General features: G+C 42.8%; 2 long non-coding RNA genes across 4 annotated transcripts in view; one reads left to right on the forward strand and one right to left on the reverse strand.

Annotated features, from left to right (window-relative positions):
* Positions 1-9,332, forward strand: part of LOC117310038 (uncharacterized) — a 98,387-nt gene extending 89,055 nt beyond the window's left edge. The window contains exons 3-5 of one of the 2 annotated variants that reach the window (XR_012328870.1): positions 6,349-6,383; positions 8,152-8,440; positions 8,942-9,332. This is a non-coding gene — a long non-coding RNA (uncharacterized lncRNA). Of the gene's footprint in view, positions 1-6,348; positions 6,384-8,151 lie in introns of both variants that reach the window. The other variant, XR_012328869.1, reaches the window with a different exon arrangement.
* The window catches only part of LOC141277456 (uncharacterized), a 41,093-nt gene extending 25,060 nt beyond the window's left edge, over positions 1-16,033 (reverse strand). Inside the window, exons 1-2 of one of the 2 annotated variants that reach the window (XR_012328871.1) lie at positions 15,913-16,033; positions 4,511-4,602 (exon numbers count right to left, since the gene is read on the reverse strand). This is a non-coding gene — a long non-coding RNA (uncharacterized lncRNA). Of the gene's footprint in view, positions 1-4,510; positions 4,603-9,469; positions 9,602-15,912 lie in introns of those variants that run through there. The other variant, XR_012328872.1, reaches the window with a different exon arrangement.

The raw sequence follows: 16,033 nt of genomic DNA on the forward strand, positions 1-16,033 counted from the left end.
AACTTTGTGATCCAGAAAATAAACAAATGGGTGGAGGAGACTGTAGTGTAGATTTCTGCTGAGGAGGAGTTTGTGGAGAATCCCTGTTGCCAGATTGAGTGCAGCATTGGGCTTAGTTCCTGGGTCACTTCGCTCCCAGGGCAACTGCTGTTGAGCTCAGAGTTTGAAAATGCAGTTGTCTGGGACTTCCCTGGTGGTCCAGTGGTTAAGATTCCAGGTAGGCTTCCACTGCAAGGTGCGTGGGTTCAATCCCTGGCTGTGCCGCATGCTGCACGGCACAGCCAAAATATAAATACATAAAATATATTTTTTTAATGCCGTTGTTTAAGCTGAGTGAATACAGTGCTGGTGGGGCAGATGCAAACCCGCAAGAAAGTATAGACAAGCCAGTTTAAGGGCTGCCTACCACGCCCTAAGCCTGGGTTAGGGCAGAACTTACATGTGTTCTTGGGAAACTCAGGCGGAAATGAAACTTGAGAAACTATTAGAAAGAAGGAAACAAGAACAAAACCCCAAACACCAGCTTAACCATGACAGCACATGGGTCCCATACATCATGGAAAAATCATCTGCTTCCTCATGGAGTGCCTTTTCTCTGGTCACCTGTGGAGTTTGGGAAGGGTGATCCAATCAAAGCAGCCCGCATTTGAGTTCATTCCCCAAAGAAGAACACAAAAGGCAGAAGAATGGAGTTTAATGACAAAAGACAAATTTTTAAATATGACAGAAACACATTAGATGGTGTGAGGTGGGGTAAGTCCAGGAGCGAATGGACAGATGAACTTTCTCCTGAAGCCATGCCTGGATCTACAGCTGGAGTAAGAACTGGGAGACGGGAGAAGCAGAGTGAGACTCAGGCTCCAGGTGGTAGCTCCATGGGGAAAAGGAGACCAACCAGTCCTAAGGTAGAGGGACTTCCAGAAAAGGACCACAAGGGCGGGTCTCGACATCCCAGGTAAGGGACCGGCCTGGTGTCAGTGGGGCTGCGTTCAGGTGTCGACTTCCTGGGGTTGCAGAGGTGCCACATCAGTAGGTACCCTGGTCTGAATTTTCAAGGCACGACTAAGATGACCCCACGCAGGTGGGAGGGAGAAGGCCCCAATAGGCTGGCATGCAGGACTTCTGCAAGGGGCACAGAGTTTGAAAGCTATGTCATGTCTTGTGTGTTACCTAGGCTGATGATCCCAGAGTTCTGAGTTTACACTGAAGCAATGATATTCAAATACAAACAAAGAGTAACTGGACAGATATATGACTGCAACCACTGCATAGCATAAGCTATATATAGATTTACGTATTTACACTCCCAGGGAGAGAGAAGTGGAAAGATTTCTTTAAAAAAAAAGAAAGAAAAGTATACAGCCTTTTGATTAGTTTTCTCATGTTCTGTCTTCATGTAAAATGAAATTTAGGGCCAAAGGCTGTAAACAGTAACAAATATGCAACATCCATCTGGAGTGGTATATGAATAGTCACTAAGGAAACGTTTCCAAGAAAGAAACCATAAATGCTTTCACCAAAGCCGGATAATTAGAAGTGTTGTTAAAGAAACAGTGTAGGATTTAAAAAAAAAAAAATCCCTGGTTAAGATAAAACAGATTTGATTACATTTTAGTTGCCAGGTCTTCCCCAAATCCTTAAAATCTTTCATGAAAATGAATTAAAATTGTAATTCTTAATAGGAAATTTGAGAACAATCAAGCTCTCTCAATAGATTAGAATGTTGCAAATTTCTGAAAATAATGTATAATCTTAAGAGTACAATACGTCACACATTATTTTCTTCTCCTGACTCATGGGATGCTTTTTTCCTTTGCAGTTATATGAAAAAGATCCTCTATATTCTTTTTCTGTTTAAGTAAGTTTAGAGAAGGTAAATTTCATTACTATAATTTCATGTAGGCTTGCAAACAAAGACTGGCCCACATCATAAAGAGAACCACGGGGTGTCTGAAACATATCTGGCAACTGTGGTTATCCACAAAGTGCCGTTTGAGTTGGGGCAGGATTGTGTGGACGAGGAACTAAAGCACAGAAGGGAAAAGTAACCCTGGGATAAGAGCCTGAGTCAGGAGAAAACCCTGGTAGGTGGAGAGGTCTGGTACTCCCTGCCTTCTGGGGCTGTGGTACTCGCAGGTAGGCTCACAGTCCCTTCTCTGAGATTCATGGGGTCAGATGTGTTTCCAAGTTCTGAATGTTTGGGGCTTCATGAAGGTAATCTATTTTGGATATACTGTGACAGATGGTGTGACACCCCACGGAGGCTGGGGCAGCAGCTCACAACCCAACACAGCAGCATGTCTGCAGTTTCTGTATGAACATCACACTAACTGGGATAAAGGGAGACTAAGAATAGCCTCCAGTCAGTTCAGACCAGGTTTTGCCTTCAAATGAATTCTGAAAATCTCTTGGTTTTCAGGAATTTCTTTGGAATTGTGGGCAAAAGATGGTGAACCTGTAATTAAATGTAAGAGTCTGTGCCCTCTTCCTCTGCACGGAGGGAAACCCTCTCTGGGCTCTGGGTGGAAAGTCCTCTCCAGTGGCTCCTTCACTCTGTCCCCCTCGAGCTCCACAGCAGAGCTTGAACAAGAGACAGCAGCGCCCCGACCCCTGTGCCACCCTGGCTGGACCATCAATGAGTCTTGAAAGAGATGTATTTGACTTTTAGTCAAATGTGGAGATAGATCCTCGTTAGTTACACCCCAAGAGAAGGATTTTGTATTTGCTGGATCTGGTGCAGCATGGTGAGTATGTGAGTATCCAAATAATCCTGGGGAATCTTTCACTCTATTGCTCACTTTTACCTAAATTAAGTGTATCGTTTGTCTCAACAGTTGATTAAAAAACATCCTAGTTTCCTAATGAACTTAGATGGATAAGGATCCCTGTCTGTTCTCCTTCTATCTGCTCCCTTTCTCTCTCCACTGAGCCCTCTGCCCCCAATCCAAGTTCAATGGAATTAAAAGTATGAGCAAATTTTGAAAAACCTTATTTGGGATATTGAGATAACTAGCACTTTGTTTTCAAGCATAACAGATGTAGCCAGTGTGAAGTAAAGTCATCTTTTTGGCTGTGAACCAATTTTTAAGTTTGAAATGGCCAAGTGGTCAGTTTAAGAACTGAAAATGCCATTTTCTTGGTCTTCAGACCTACTCAATGGAGGAAAATAATGAAGGAAAGAAATATGTGAGCTACACTTGCCACTTAAAATGTTCTAGTAGCTGCATTTAAAAATGTTAAAGGAAGCAAGTGAAATTAATTTTAATAATGTTTTATTTAAGCTAATATATCAGGAACATTAACTTAATATAAAAAATAATGAAATAACTTACATTCTTTTTTTCACACCAAGGCTTCAAAGTCTTGTGTGTATTTTTTACTTAAAGACCATCTTGAATTGTACCAACCACATTTCAAGTGTTCAGTCGCCACATATGACCATCAGCTACTGTGCGGGGAACGTGAAAGTTTAGAAAATAGAGCCAGCACCCAAACACTCAGCAATTTGTGATTCTTCTGGGGAAAGAATTGCTCCTACTTAAACTAACGAAGCACACAGGACTCAGGAAGAGAATCGCATGCCATTCCTTGGCTAAGCAGAAGTCACAATTTGAACCCCAAACTGGAGGAAACAGTGCAATGGAAAAGTTTTGCCCATCAATTTTTTTGCAAACCCAGGTATCTCTGTTGACTTTAACCCTGGTAGCAATGTAAACCGCTCTGAGGAAAGCAAACGTGAACATGGTAAATAAGTGTTGCAATGGTTCAAAAGTAAAATTCAAGCGTGTTTATGCAGTTAGGCTTCCTGCCCTCAGGAGCCAGGGAATTTAGATTTTGCAATCTTGTTTTAGAGTAACCAGTTGCATCTAGATTTTCACCACTATAAAATGAGAGTAATATACAGTGTTTGTTACAGGCATTGTTCTCAGTGTATTACATGCACTGATTTGTTTAATCCTCATGATAATTGTATAAGGAAGACACTATATTTTATTTCCACTTGAAAGATGAAGAAACTGAGACCAAAAAGGTAAAGTAACTTCCTCGCAAGGTCACAGAGCTGAGGAGAAATGAATTAGAATTCAAACCCATGTTATTAATCATTATTCTCTAAACTACTAGATCTACAATGTTAAAATAAGATGAAACCTCATTATCTTAAATAGAAATTACAGTATAAATGCAATATATTAATATTCAGGAACAACCCTTTATTAATGAAAATGACATTTGTTAAAGGAAATCCTATTCCATTTATGTTTAAATTATATGTAGTTTGTCTCATGTTGTACTCAGACAGCTAAAGTTTAAACTCATCCATTCATTTATTCTGCTCAAATATCAACTCTCAGTGAGACTTTCCCTGATCACTTAAGGTAAAGTAGTAAGAACCTCCCAGCCCTTGGCAATCTCAATCTTCCTTAATTATAAATTTATACATATAAATTCCTCATTATAAATATATACATTATAAATTTATATATAAATTCCTTATTATAAATTTACTTACATGTTTGTGCTGTCTCTCTCCATCCTTAATAATATAAGCTCCACACAGGCAAGACTTGTTTTCTGTTTTGTTCACTACTATATTGCCAGTACCTAAAAACAATGTTTGGATCTTAGTAAATTCTCAATAAACATTTATTAATTGAATAAATGAATGATTTTTATATTTATTCATTTATGCTGAAACAACACACATAGCAATTATGTACATAGACTGTGGAGCAAAATATACTTGTGTTAGGGGTATAGTTGCCATTTACCATTTGTAAAATATACAAATAATAATAAATATATTGACCTTGTAAGGTTATAGGGAATAGGATACCACTTTCTAAAAGTGACATAGAGGCTGACACACTGAATGTGGTTGTGTTGTTATTTTTGTAACATTTTTATTACTTATCCATTCCTTAAATAAATACAGTGTCAAACACTGTGCTGGGTGCTGAAGGACTTTGCATTGAAGAAGACATCTCTTTTGAGATACCTCGTAGATTGTAGATAGATTGCTGGACTGATGAGAAGGAAAGGAACTCTTCAGGATGCCACAGCCCTGCAGGCTTTAGCCCCGACCCCAGCCCTTAACCACAGAGTGAGCTGAAAGCAGAGTCAGGAGCTGGGAGCAGTAAGCAAATGAGATGTGCAGTGTTTCCCTGAGGGCAAAGGCTGAGAGCTGTACTGCAGTCGGGAGCTCCAGCCTTGGGCCAGTGCCAGGTGGGCGAGGGAAGCCTATGTTCTGACATCAGCCAGGGGGTTTCAGAGAGGACTGAAGTAGACAGTGCCAGCTTCAGTAGTAGCAAAAGGAGGCACAAGTTCTCTCTGATGAAGTTTGCATGACTTCCATGCACTCAAGCAAATATGAGTTCAAAAAGTTCACCAAACACACAAATAAACAAGACATCATGTCATAGAAAAAGGAGATAAACAGACTTAGACCCCAAAGGATTTCATATTTTTAAATTCTCAGATAAAGAATACATAATTCTTAAATACAAAGTATTTATGGAAATAAAGAATGGGATCATAAATTTGATCAAGAAACAAAATGATGGGTTGATTTACAAAACAACCTAATAGAACTTTTTTTATTTTTAGTTGATTTACAATGTTGTGTTAGTTTCAGGTGTAGAGCAAAGTGATTCAGTTTATATATATATATATATTTATTTATTTTTATTTATATTTATATATATTTATATCTATATACACACACATATATAATGTATATGTAAGCATCTATGTAAAGTATATATATAAGTATATACATAAATATATATATATACATATACAAAGTGTATATATATACTTCTTCAGATTCTTTTCCATTATAGGTTATTACAAGATATTTAATATAGTTCCTTGTGCTATAGAGTAGGCCCCTGTTGTTTTTCTGTTTTATGTACAGTAGTGTGTATCTGCTAATCCCAAGCCCCTAATTTATCCCTCCCTCCGCTTCCACTTTGGTAACCATAAATTTGTTTTCTATGTATGTGAGTCTGTTTCTGCTTTGTAAATAAGTTCTTCTGCATCCTTATTTTTAGATTCCACATGTAAGTGATATCGTGTGATACTTGTCTTTCTTTGTCTGACTTCCTTTAGTATGATAATCTCTAGGTCCATCCATGTTGCTGCAAATGGCATTATTTCATTCTTACTTATGGCTGAGTAATATTCCATTGTATACATGTACCACATCTTATATATATACCACATCTTCTTTATCCATTGATCTGTTGATGGACACTTAGTTTGCTTCCATGTCTTGGCTATTGTGACTAGTGCTGCTTTGAACATTGGGGTGCATGTATCTTTTTGAATTAGAGTTTTTGTCTTTTCCAGGTAGATGTCCAGGAGTGGGATTGCTGGATCATATGGTAACTCTATTTTTAGTTTTTAAAGGAATCTCCATACTGTTCTCCACAGTGGCTGCACCAATTTACATTCCCACCAACACTGTAGGAGGGTTCCCTTTTCTCCACACCCTCTCCAGCTTTTATTATTTGTAGCCTACTTGATGATGACCATTCTGACCAGTGTGAGGTGATAACCCATTGTAGTTTTGATTTGTAATAGAACTTTTTAAAATGAAAAGTATAATTGTTGAAATTAAAAACTCAATGGATAGATTAGTGTATTAATAGTAGCTGAAGAGAGACTATATGATTCTAAACGTATAAACTATGGGAAAGAGATAAAGGGATGTGGAAGATAGAAGGAGAAGTCCACCAAACGTATAAGCAGAGTCCCGGAGGGAGAGAATAGAAAGAGGTGATACTTGAAGAGAAAAGGGGACTTCTGATGAGAGAAAACTTACCAACAGGATAAATGAAATTATTTGGATATGCCATAACGAACTACAGAATATCTAAGCAAAGAGAAGGCCTGATAAGCAGTGAAAGACAAAATGCAGGTTTCCCACAGAGGAATAACAACTAAACTTACAGCAGCCTTCTCAACACACAAAAAGGAGACAGAAATGGTGGAATGGTATCATCAATAGCTGAATAACAACGTAGAAAAACTATTTTAAGAATAAGAGTGAAATAACAACCTTTTGAGATGAAGGCCCAGTGTTCCTAGGAGCAGAACTTTATGAAAGAAACTTCTAAAGAACCTACTTCAAGATCAAGGAAAGTGATCCCAGAAGGAAGGTCTGAGACACAAGAAGGAATTGCAGGAAAATAAAGTAGAAAACATGCAGTTTATAATAAAAACGATGTCTAATTGTAGAATTAGAACCAACACAATGTTCTTGCATTTGGGGGAAAAGATTAAGATATTGACTACAGTTAGGCTTTGTTTACTCCAGAAATATCATTGGCAAAAATAGTAATAGAATATTTAGCTTCCAAACCAGAAGAAGAAAAAAAGGGGATAAAAAAAGTGAATAAAAGTTCTGTTAATTTTTTTAAAAGGCAAGGAAGGGGAAAAAAGTGGCATAGAAAAAGTAAGACCAAAATAATAACGTAAGATCATATAAGCAAATCTAAATATATCAATTATCACAATGAATATAAGTGTTATCATCTTACAAGTTAAAAACAAAGTAAACCAAAGAGAGGGGGAGGGAAAAAATTCCAACTATATACTATTTATGAGACATACCTAAAACATTAATACACCAACAAGTTAAAGTAAAAGAATAGAAAACAATATAACAGATAAACACTTATTTAAAGTAATATTATATTCAATACCTTTTTGAATAAAGAAAACAAAACAATGCCCCAAATCTTAACCACAATTATTTTCATTTTTATAAATCCCTCTATCTTTTGTCCCAAGCTTCCATATTTTTATATTACTGTATTTGTGATATCCATTTAATTTTAATTCTGTTTTTTATTTTTAAAATTATAACATCATAATTTCCCAAGCTTTTATGTAGTTTGTATAATATAATTTCATAATAGCTATTTTGACCGTTTTTATAATTCAATTATGTTTCCTGCCCGAGCTTTCTAGTAGTGCATTTTATAAGTTTACTACCAACTCAATGAAGTAAAAATTCATTTTATTTGTTGCTTAATCATTAAACTTTAGAATCCATGTGTCATGTGAATATGTCTAGATTTGGGGGGTACCCATGTTTCTCTTACACAGGCCACTCTGATTTTGTGGGTTTTGTGGTCCCTCTTGCAGGCTGAAGCCGTGCCCTCTTTTGCACATCCTCACGTAGCACCACCTGTCCTGCTGATCATCTTAACTGACTCTTCCTGTTCTTTTCGAAGAGGGTAGAGGGCTGCTCAGCTGGTTGGGAGTTCGAGTGGGGATACAGGGCCTTTGGACCAAGTCTCAAGACAGTACAAGACTGAAGCAGAGGCCCTCAAAATACCAACACCAGGAACAACAACAAAAATGAGTGTTATCTGTGCAGGACTTCCTATGCGCTGTGCACTGTTTAATCATCTTACAGACAGCATTGCTTAGTGTGAGTCCATGAAGGCCTTGAATACCTGCTCAAGTCCTCTTTCTACTCCTCCCTTCTTTGTTTCCAAAGAAATCAGAGCCAAGTGACTAGGCATTCAGGCCTCTTGCCTGTTTGTAGAAGCTGTAAAATTGGCATCAATACTTCCATTCATCTGCCTCTCTTCTGGGTCCAGAGGGCATGATGACAGGATGGATTATGAAACAAAGGGGTGTTAACTTGGGAGCAGAAGGCCAAAAAGAAAACTCCAAACAAACAAACCATAGAGGTCAATGCTAATGAGTAGAGAACCGGCTTGTAACTAAGACTCTCCCAGGCTTTGAGGAACTTAATAAAATCAGATTATGTTTCAATGACAGGCATTGCAGCAAAGCTGAATAATAATAACACATTTAGTGCAGCACATAGAAATTACTTGTGTGCATAATTATGGATCTACACAAACTAATGGACCAGTTGAACTCCTCCCTGATCTCTGACTACAAACCTTTGTTTCCCTTCTAGGAATTGGAAAAAAGTCAACGTGTCAGCAGTTCATCTATTTCTGCCTGTTGGTTCATCATGCAGAAATTAAATGAGGTGCATAATGTAAATTTAGATGTCAACATTCTGTTGAATTCTAGAAAGATGCATTAAAATGTTTAGTTTGCATCATATTTCAACAGATTTGTGTCATTCTAAGTTTGTTAATTTTGGCTTATGGAACACTGAACATTTGCATAAATCTAAATTCTACTGAGGACCCTGTGCTAATACCCTGTGCTTCATATTATTTTTCCAAAGAACAAGCTTGATCTGTTCAATCCAATCTTTAAAATCTTCATTATATACTTTGGAAAGCAATATTCTCTTCAATCTTCAGTATTCTGCCATTAAATCAATCTTGTGAACTGGTCTTAGTAGTTTTATCTTGCAGGCTAATCATTTGACACCAACATTATCACGATGTATTAAAAACCAAACCAAAGCAAAGCAAAACAAAAAAAACAAGGTTCATGTTGCCAATCACACGGTTGGTCTCTGCTAGAGTACCTTGGGACCTCCTGACAAAGGGCACACGTCTGGGAGCAGAGGCTCGCCAGGCTGGAGCTCTGGAGCTCAGCTGTGGACGAGCACGTCTAAGTGGGCTGTCCTGGGCCCTGCCCAGCCGATAACAGCAAGCATCATGATTACTGTGTAAAGAAAGTGAATTTTAATGTTGTGCAGCACGATATGAAATGATAGCTTATGAAAGCAGCCGACAGCGTGTGCTGCATGAGGGCTCATGAATGGAAAGCTTACCTTGAAACTGGCCCCCTACCCTCTTAACATCCCCACGTATCTAATCTAAGCCTCATCCCCAGACTAAGGCCACTGTAACCCTTCCTTTGCTTTCTTGCTTCAGCCTCATCCCATTTCAACTGCTCTCCACAATCAATCTTCCTACAATAAAGCTACTGTCCTGTCCTGTCCCGATGGGATGACTGGAGTTCACACGTTTACCTGTTGAATCAGGTCCAAGTGCCTCGATCTGGCTTTACATCACTCTCCCTTTCTCCCTTCCTTCTTCCTTCCCTTTTTCCTTTCCTCCCTCCCTCTCTTCTCTTCTTCTTTACTTTTGATCTACTGAATTATAATCTACACACAGAAAAGTGGACGCATCGTAAGTGTTGCCTGGCTCAGGGGACTCTCACAAACTGGACACACCCAGGTGACACCCAGATCAGGAAGGAGAGCCTGACTGGCCCCCAGAAGTCCCTCCTTGCCCCATCACGGGAGCTACTCACACAGTCTAAAGGGAAACACTGTCCCACCTAATGTCTGCTTCTAAGAGCAGACATTAGTTTGGTCAGGCTTCCTACATGCAAGACTCAGGGGACGGCTCTGACTTGGGGGCCTGAGGATGCCTTGGCCCCCAGGCCTGTGGCAGCGAGTCTAATTCAAGGCCCTGCTCTGGTGGATCTGGATGCCCTGTCATCTGCCTTCATCAGAACTTGCTCAGGAACTGCCAGCCGGAAGTGTCAGGGTGACAGCTGGTGAGAGCTGGGCAGGGAGGGACTGGGGACGAGTTGGGTCTGATGAGGAAGACGTGGAGCTAATGTCATAGGCAGCGTGGTCCCCTACCACCCCCAGGCCTGCTCTTCAGCCACTTCTCTACCCTCCCACACAATTGCACATCCCCGAACAAAGTCACAAAAGGCAACTGCGACAGTGGCATTCAACCCATAGAGTCCCCAGTTGACACCAGGGCTTTTGCATCCCAAGTGGAATGCCTCCAGAGAGGGGCTGGGGATTCCCTAACGCTGCTCCCATCTCAACAACTGTCTTCCTGTCTTCCAGCAGCAGAGACAAGAAAATATTGTTTACCTGTGATTCTTTTTAACAGCAATTCAACAAGTGCTATTAGTTGTTGCCTTATTCTAAAGTTGAGATTTTCTTAGGCATCTATTGAAAATGTAACATAAAAATAATAAGTTAGGTATCAAAGAAAAGTCAGGAGGTTTATCATAACCCCAGCCTAACTCTACAACCACTTTAATTTGCAGATCACCTCCCGGTCCTGTCCACACTCACTCCAAGTCTTACCCTGTGGTTACCACAGGTTCACATGAGGACATTGTCTTTAAGTGGCCTTTTGTTTATGCAAACAAAAGGGATGCTTTACAGAAAATGATCTCTCTACCAAAGGGATAATTTTAATACAGAATCATAAAATTCTGCCTTTCTTTTCTGACATAGCCTCAATCTCTGTTCAGGGAAGCTGTGTAGCTGGGGAAAACAAATGGCAATGACGCCAGTCCCTGCGGAGCCTGGGTTTTGTTCCTGTCAGTTACTGTTTAAATAAACATATGGATGTCAGCTTAAACTTCTTATGCCTCAGAATCTCCAGGAGTAAAGTGCAAAGGATGAGACCTATCCCACCCACCTCACAGGATGTTTGCTTCACTCAGTAAACCTACACGGAGTCCCAACCGCACAGGCACCAGGCCCCTCGCTGGGGACTGCGGACACGGCAGTGCCAACACCTGCATGCACCGGGCATCGGACAGGTGCCGGCTCCGGTCCAGACGGACGATGCCCCCTCAGGAGGGGCTGCAGTCAGTCCCTGCCCGTCCTCACCCTCGTGCTCCCTGAGAGCAGCTCCCGGGCCTCAGGATGGACGCAGCCATGTGAGCTCTCTGAGCGGCCCCTGTCCCTTTCCCCGGACTCCCTCCACAGTCCCTCCCCAGTTCCCCCCGACCTTCACCAAAGCCTCAGGGGGGGCCCAATGCTCCCTTGGCCTGGAACCCCCATCCCAGGCAATACAAAACCCGTTCCCCTCCCCAGAAGGGAAGCATGGGGGCCTTAGAAACACAGGGGTCCCCCTTTGAGATACATCACCTCCCTCAAAAATACACAGAAAAGGGCTTCCCTGGTGGCGCAGTGGTTGAGAGTCCGCCTGCCAATGCAGGGGACGTGGGTTCGTGCCCCGGCCCGGGAAGATCCCACATGCCGCGGAGCGGCTGGGCCCGTGAGCCATGGCCGCTGAGCCTGCGCGTCCGGAGCCTGCGCTCCGCAACGGGAGAGGCCACAGCAGTGAGAGGCCCGTGTAATGCAAAAAAAAAAAAAAAAAAAAAAAAATGCACAGAAAAAAGGTTTTCTGCTGAGCAGGGGAAAAATTGTTTTGAAACATTCCATTTCGAATTCCACTGACATAAATCCAGAAGCCAGAGTGGTTGTTTCTGATTGGAAGTGACTTGCAGGATTTTGCAGAAAGGGTGGCTTTTGTGTCAGGCATTGGAGACAGATGGGACTGAAATAGGGCATCTCCCGTGGGGCGCTGGGGGCAGAGGGCAGAGGTGGGAGGATCCAGAGTGTGCTTGGGGACCGTGAGGACCCAGAAGCACACAGGGCACACTGGAAGGGCAGCCGCCCTGGACGACAAGGGCTGTGGCCCGAGACGGCCAGGCTGAAGCCCACCCTCTAAGAAGCCAGCAGGCTCATCGCTGTGCACGCAGCCAGAGGCCCTGAGTCCCCACCTCCCTTCACCTGAGCAATCACTGTACACCTCTGTACAGGCCCTGATGCGCCTGAGTCTGCCTTCTGTTCATGGCCTCTCCTCTGAAATGGGGAGGTTCTCTGAGACGGCTCTCCCACGGACACTCAAGGCTGTTTTTCCTCCCATATGCCATGTAACCGGGGCCCACAGGAAGGGGGGTGGCTGCTTCCGTGCCCACCTCTGCTACCTCCACACAGTTGCACCCATTTTCCTGTCAGACCTTTGCCTCTGACGTTCATGTGACTCGGACATGCTACCCACCCCCTCCCTGGGCTACTCCCCGGTTTCTGTCATCTCTCAGTCACCCTCTTCACTCACTGGTTCCTGGGCTTCCTTCCACTCAAATTCCATCCTTTTTGTGACTTAGACATTCCCAGGGGAGGCCATCTAGGTTCCCCAGCATCTCGGTTTTTTCATGTCGTGTCTCAAATGGTCTTTTCTTCCCTCTCCAGCAGCTGCCCACTCTGACAGCTGCCCCCAGACACTGCCCCTGGACACTGCACCACCTCTGAAAGCTTGAAGGCCAACCTCCAGCTCCCAGACCATCCATGTCCTTGTAGTTTAGTTATTCAAGTATCCCTCCTCGTGGGCTTCCAGTCTCATCATGACTCACACTTCATTGAATCTCCCATTTCTTCCCTGTCCATCAGTAGCCTCATGAATGGCTCCCCTCTTGCTTAGATTCAATCCCATTCTCCACCATTCTAATCATCATTTACAGGTGCCATAAATTCCTTTATCTTTCATGGCTTCATGCATGTGCTATGGGCAGGTATCCCAAGCAGCAGCATAAGGGATGGATTAAATCAGAAAGAAATTGGAGGCAAAGCTGCTGGGAAGAAAAAATGATTCAGCAGATAAGTATATTTATATACATATATATTCTTTGAATATATATATACACATGTATTCTTTAAAAAGGTAAATATGTTGTGTAAATGTACGGTTGAACTAAGTTACATATAGTAATTAATTATATTCTTCATGAAGAATTAGCAATATTTGACTTGATCAAATAGTTCAGCCTTGGATATGTCATGTTCAAATGATCAATTTTTGAATGACTGCCCCAGATTATCTCAAATATATTTATGCCCACAAGCTGTAAAACATTTATAGTTGTGGTATGGGGGCTAATCGGGCCTGAAAGTATCTTTCCACAGTAATTGGAAAAAGCCTCCCATATTCAGCTGGCTATTTTTAAACACAAGCAACGTCTCACTCCTTCCAAATCAGATTGCTTTAAACTTGGAGAACAAGGGCCCTTATTCAGGACATGTGTGTGCCAGCTCTAAGGCCCAGTTTCTTCAAAGTATCTGGATTGAAACAGTGCCCGGAAAAAGTGATTAAAGTAGCTATGAGTTTTGAAAACTTCGAAAACAGTCATACAGATTTTAAAGATGTATTTAAAAACAAATAAACAGAAACTAATTCTACCCAAAGTACCTGGAAAAAGAAAAAGGCCAAGGAACAGCTTAACTCTAAGTGCCAAGAGAAATGAGCAGCGGAGAAAGAAAGGGGTTTCATTGACTCAATGCCCAGAGGCCACCTCTGGCAAAGCGCTTTAAATGGCTATTTTATTCATGTGTTGTCTCTAAATCCAAAAATGTTAAGTGAAGCCAACACACCCCGGAGTGTTTGGTTCTACGTGGTGATGCTGAGGGCAGAGCTTGCTGAAGCTGCTGCAGGGTTAGGGTACCCGTCTCATGCCCACCTCCTGGGCATCCCCAGCACGGTGGGAACCAGGGAAAGTGCTGGGAAAAGAGCAAAAATGACAGAGCGCCTGTGAAAGGCAGCTCAATAAATTAGTTTTTGTTTTAATTGTTAGGGCAGAAAGCATTATATTAATCCCTGGTAGTTCTGGGACTAAGAGTGGTTTATATGAAGAAACTGTAGTGAAAAGAAAGGGAACAAAATAGTTCTGGTAAAAGAAACTTGAGAGATTTCTACCACACATATTCAAGATCTGACTAAGTAATTTTGTGCTGGTATAAACGCTGTACTGATGACGTGCCTTTGCCACGTTCTCGGACCAGGACTACCTCCCGGGTGTCTGGATGGCAGTGGGACCTGCGGAAGGCCCCGCCGCCGCAGCTGAGACAGGTTCTAGCCAGGCCTCCATCTATTTCAACTCTGTGACCTGGAACAGGTAGCCTCCCTTCGCTGACAGTTCTTTCCTCTTCTTAGACTGACATGTTGGCGTCCACCCTAGGAAAGAGGAACGCCATCTCTGGAACTAATTAGGACAGAGTGTGCAGACGTGGATGTGTTAGGATGTAGCCAAGGGCCAGCCCAGCTTGACTTCATCCTTTTTGTACACTCATCCACTGGGGAAGAAGCAGGGCCCTTGAGAAGAGAAGGTTGGGACGGGGTCTTGGCGAGCAGACAGAGGGTCAGGAAAGGTTGGAAAAGCACAGTAACATTTACAAGCACAGACATGCAGTGACCCTGACGCTGACTCCCTGAAGTGGCAGCATTTCCCAACTGTGGAGCTAGAAAATGGAAACCCTGGTGCAGTGGGCGTTCCAGAGAGGGCAGGGTCAGAAAAAGGTCCTCCTGTCAAACGTGAAGAAATACGGCAGAGTGCCTGCCCTTGTTGAAGCTTCATGGAGCACCTTAGCATAGTAAAGGCTCTGACAAGTCCTGCAGCAAAGAAACAGGATTTACTGTTTAATCCTGAACTTGCTGGACTATAGAAACTCTAACAGACATGTCTGTTAACATTTCATTGAACACAGTAGATAAACATTGCTCTAGGGAATAAAAATCCAAGCTCCCTAACATGGCACGTGATGCCCTGCGGGGTCAGCTCCCGCTGCTGTCTGCCTCAAACCTGACAGGGCACCGAGCCCAACCCCCTTGAGACTCATCGCTACCCTGCCTCGCAGTTCCGCAAGCCCCGGCCGGCCCTGCACATTGCAGACCTCGGGTTTCTTTGCGTGTTTTGTTCATTGCGAACACAAATACTGTCCCTCCTCTTTCACTGGCTAATTCCTATACGTTTTTGTTTGTTTGTTTTTTGCGGTACTCGGGCCTCTCACTGTTGTGGCCTCTGCCGTTACGGAGCTCAGGCTCTGAACGCGCAGGCTCAGCGGCCATGGCTCACGGACCCAGCCGCTCCGCGGCATGTGGGATCTTCCCGGACTGGGGCACGAACCCGTGTCCCCTGCAACGGCGGGCGGACTCTCAACCACTGTGCCAACAGGGAAGCCCCCTATACGTTTTTAAGACTGGTGTGAGCCACGTGCAGGAGGACACGTCTTTCAGGGACATATTGTAACCTTGAGTAGAGACATCTATGCATCCGTGCACAGCAGTATCCATCCTACAAACTGCTTCCTTGTATAGTATCTCATTTAGTCCTTGCTTATATTCCGCAAGGGAGACATCATTACCATTATCATTTTACAGATGAGAAAACGAGGATCAGAAAGCCCAGTGACTCGCCCAAGATCACCTGTCGGGTCTGGAAGGGGCAGGGCCTTCTCCCTCCGAGCCGGGGCTGCCAGGGCGGCTCCTCGGTACTGGAAACCCTCAGCCTTGAGGCGCCTCTTCCATCAGGACTCTTCAGGAGGCTC

This window comes from Tursiops truncatus, chromosome 21, assembly GCF_011762595.2.
Source record: "Tursiops truncatus isolate mTurTru1 chromosome 21, mTurTru1.mat.Y, whole genome shotgun sequence".
NCBI classification, from domain to species: domain Eukaryota; kingdom Metazoa; phylum Chordata; class Mammalia; order Artiodactyla; family Delphinidae; genus Tursiops; species Tursiops truncatus.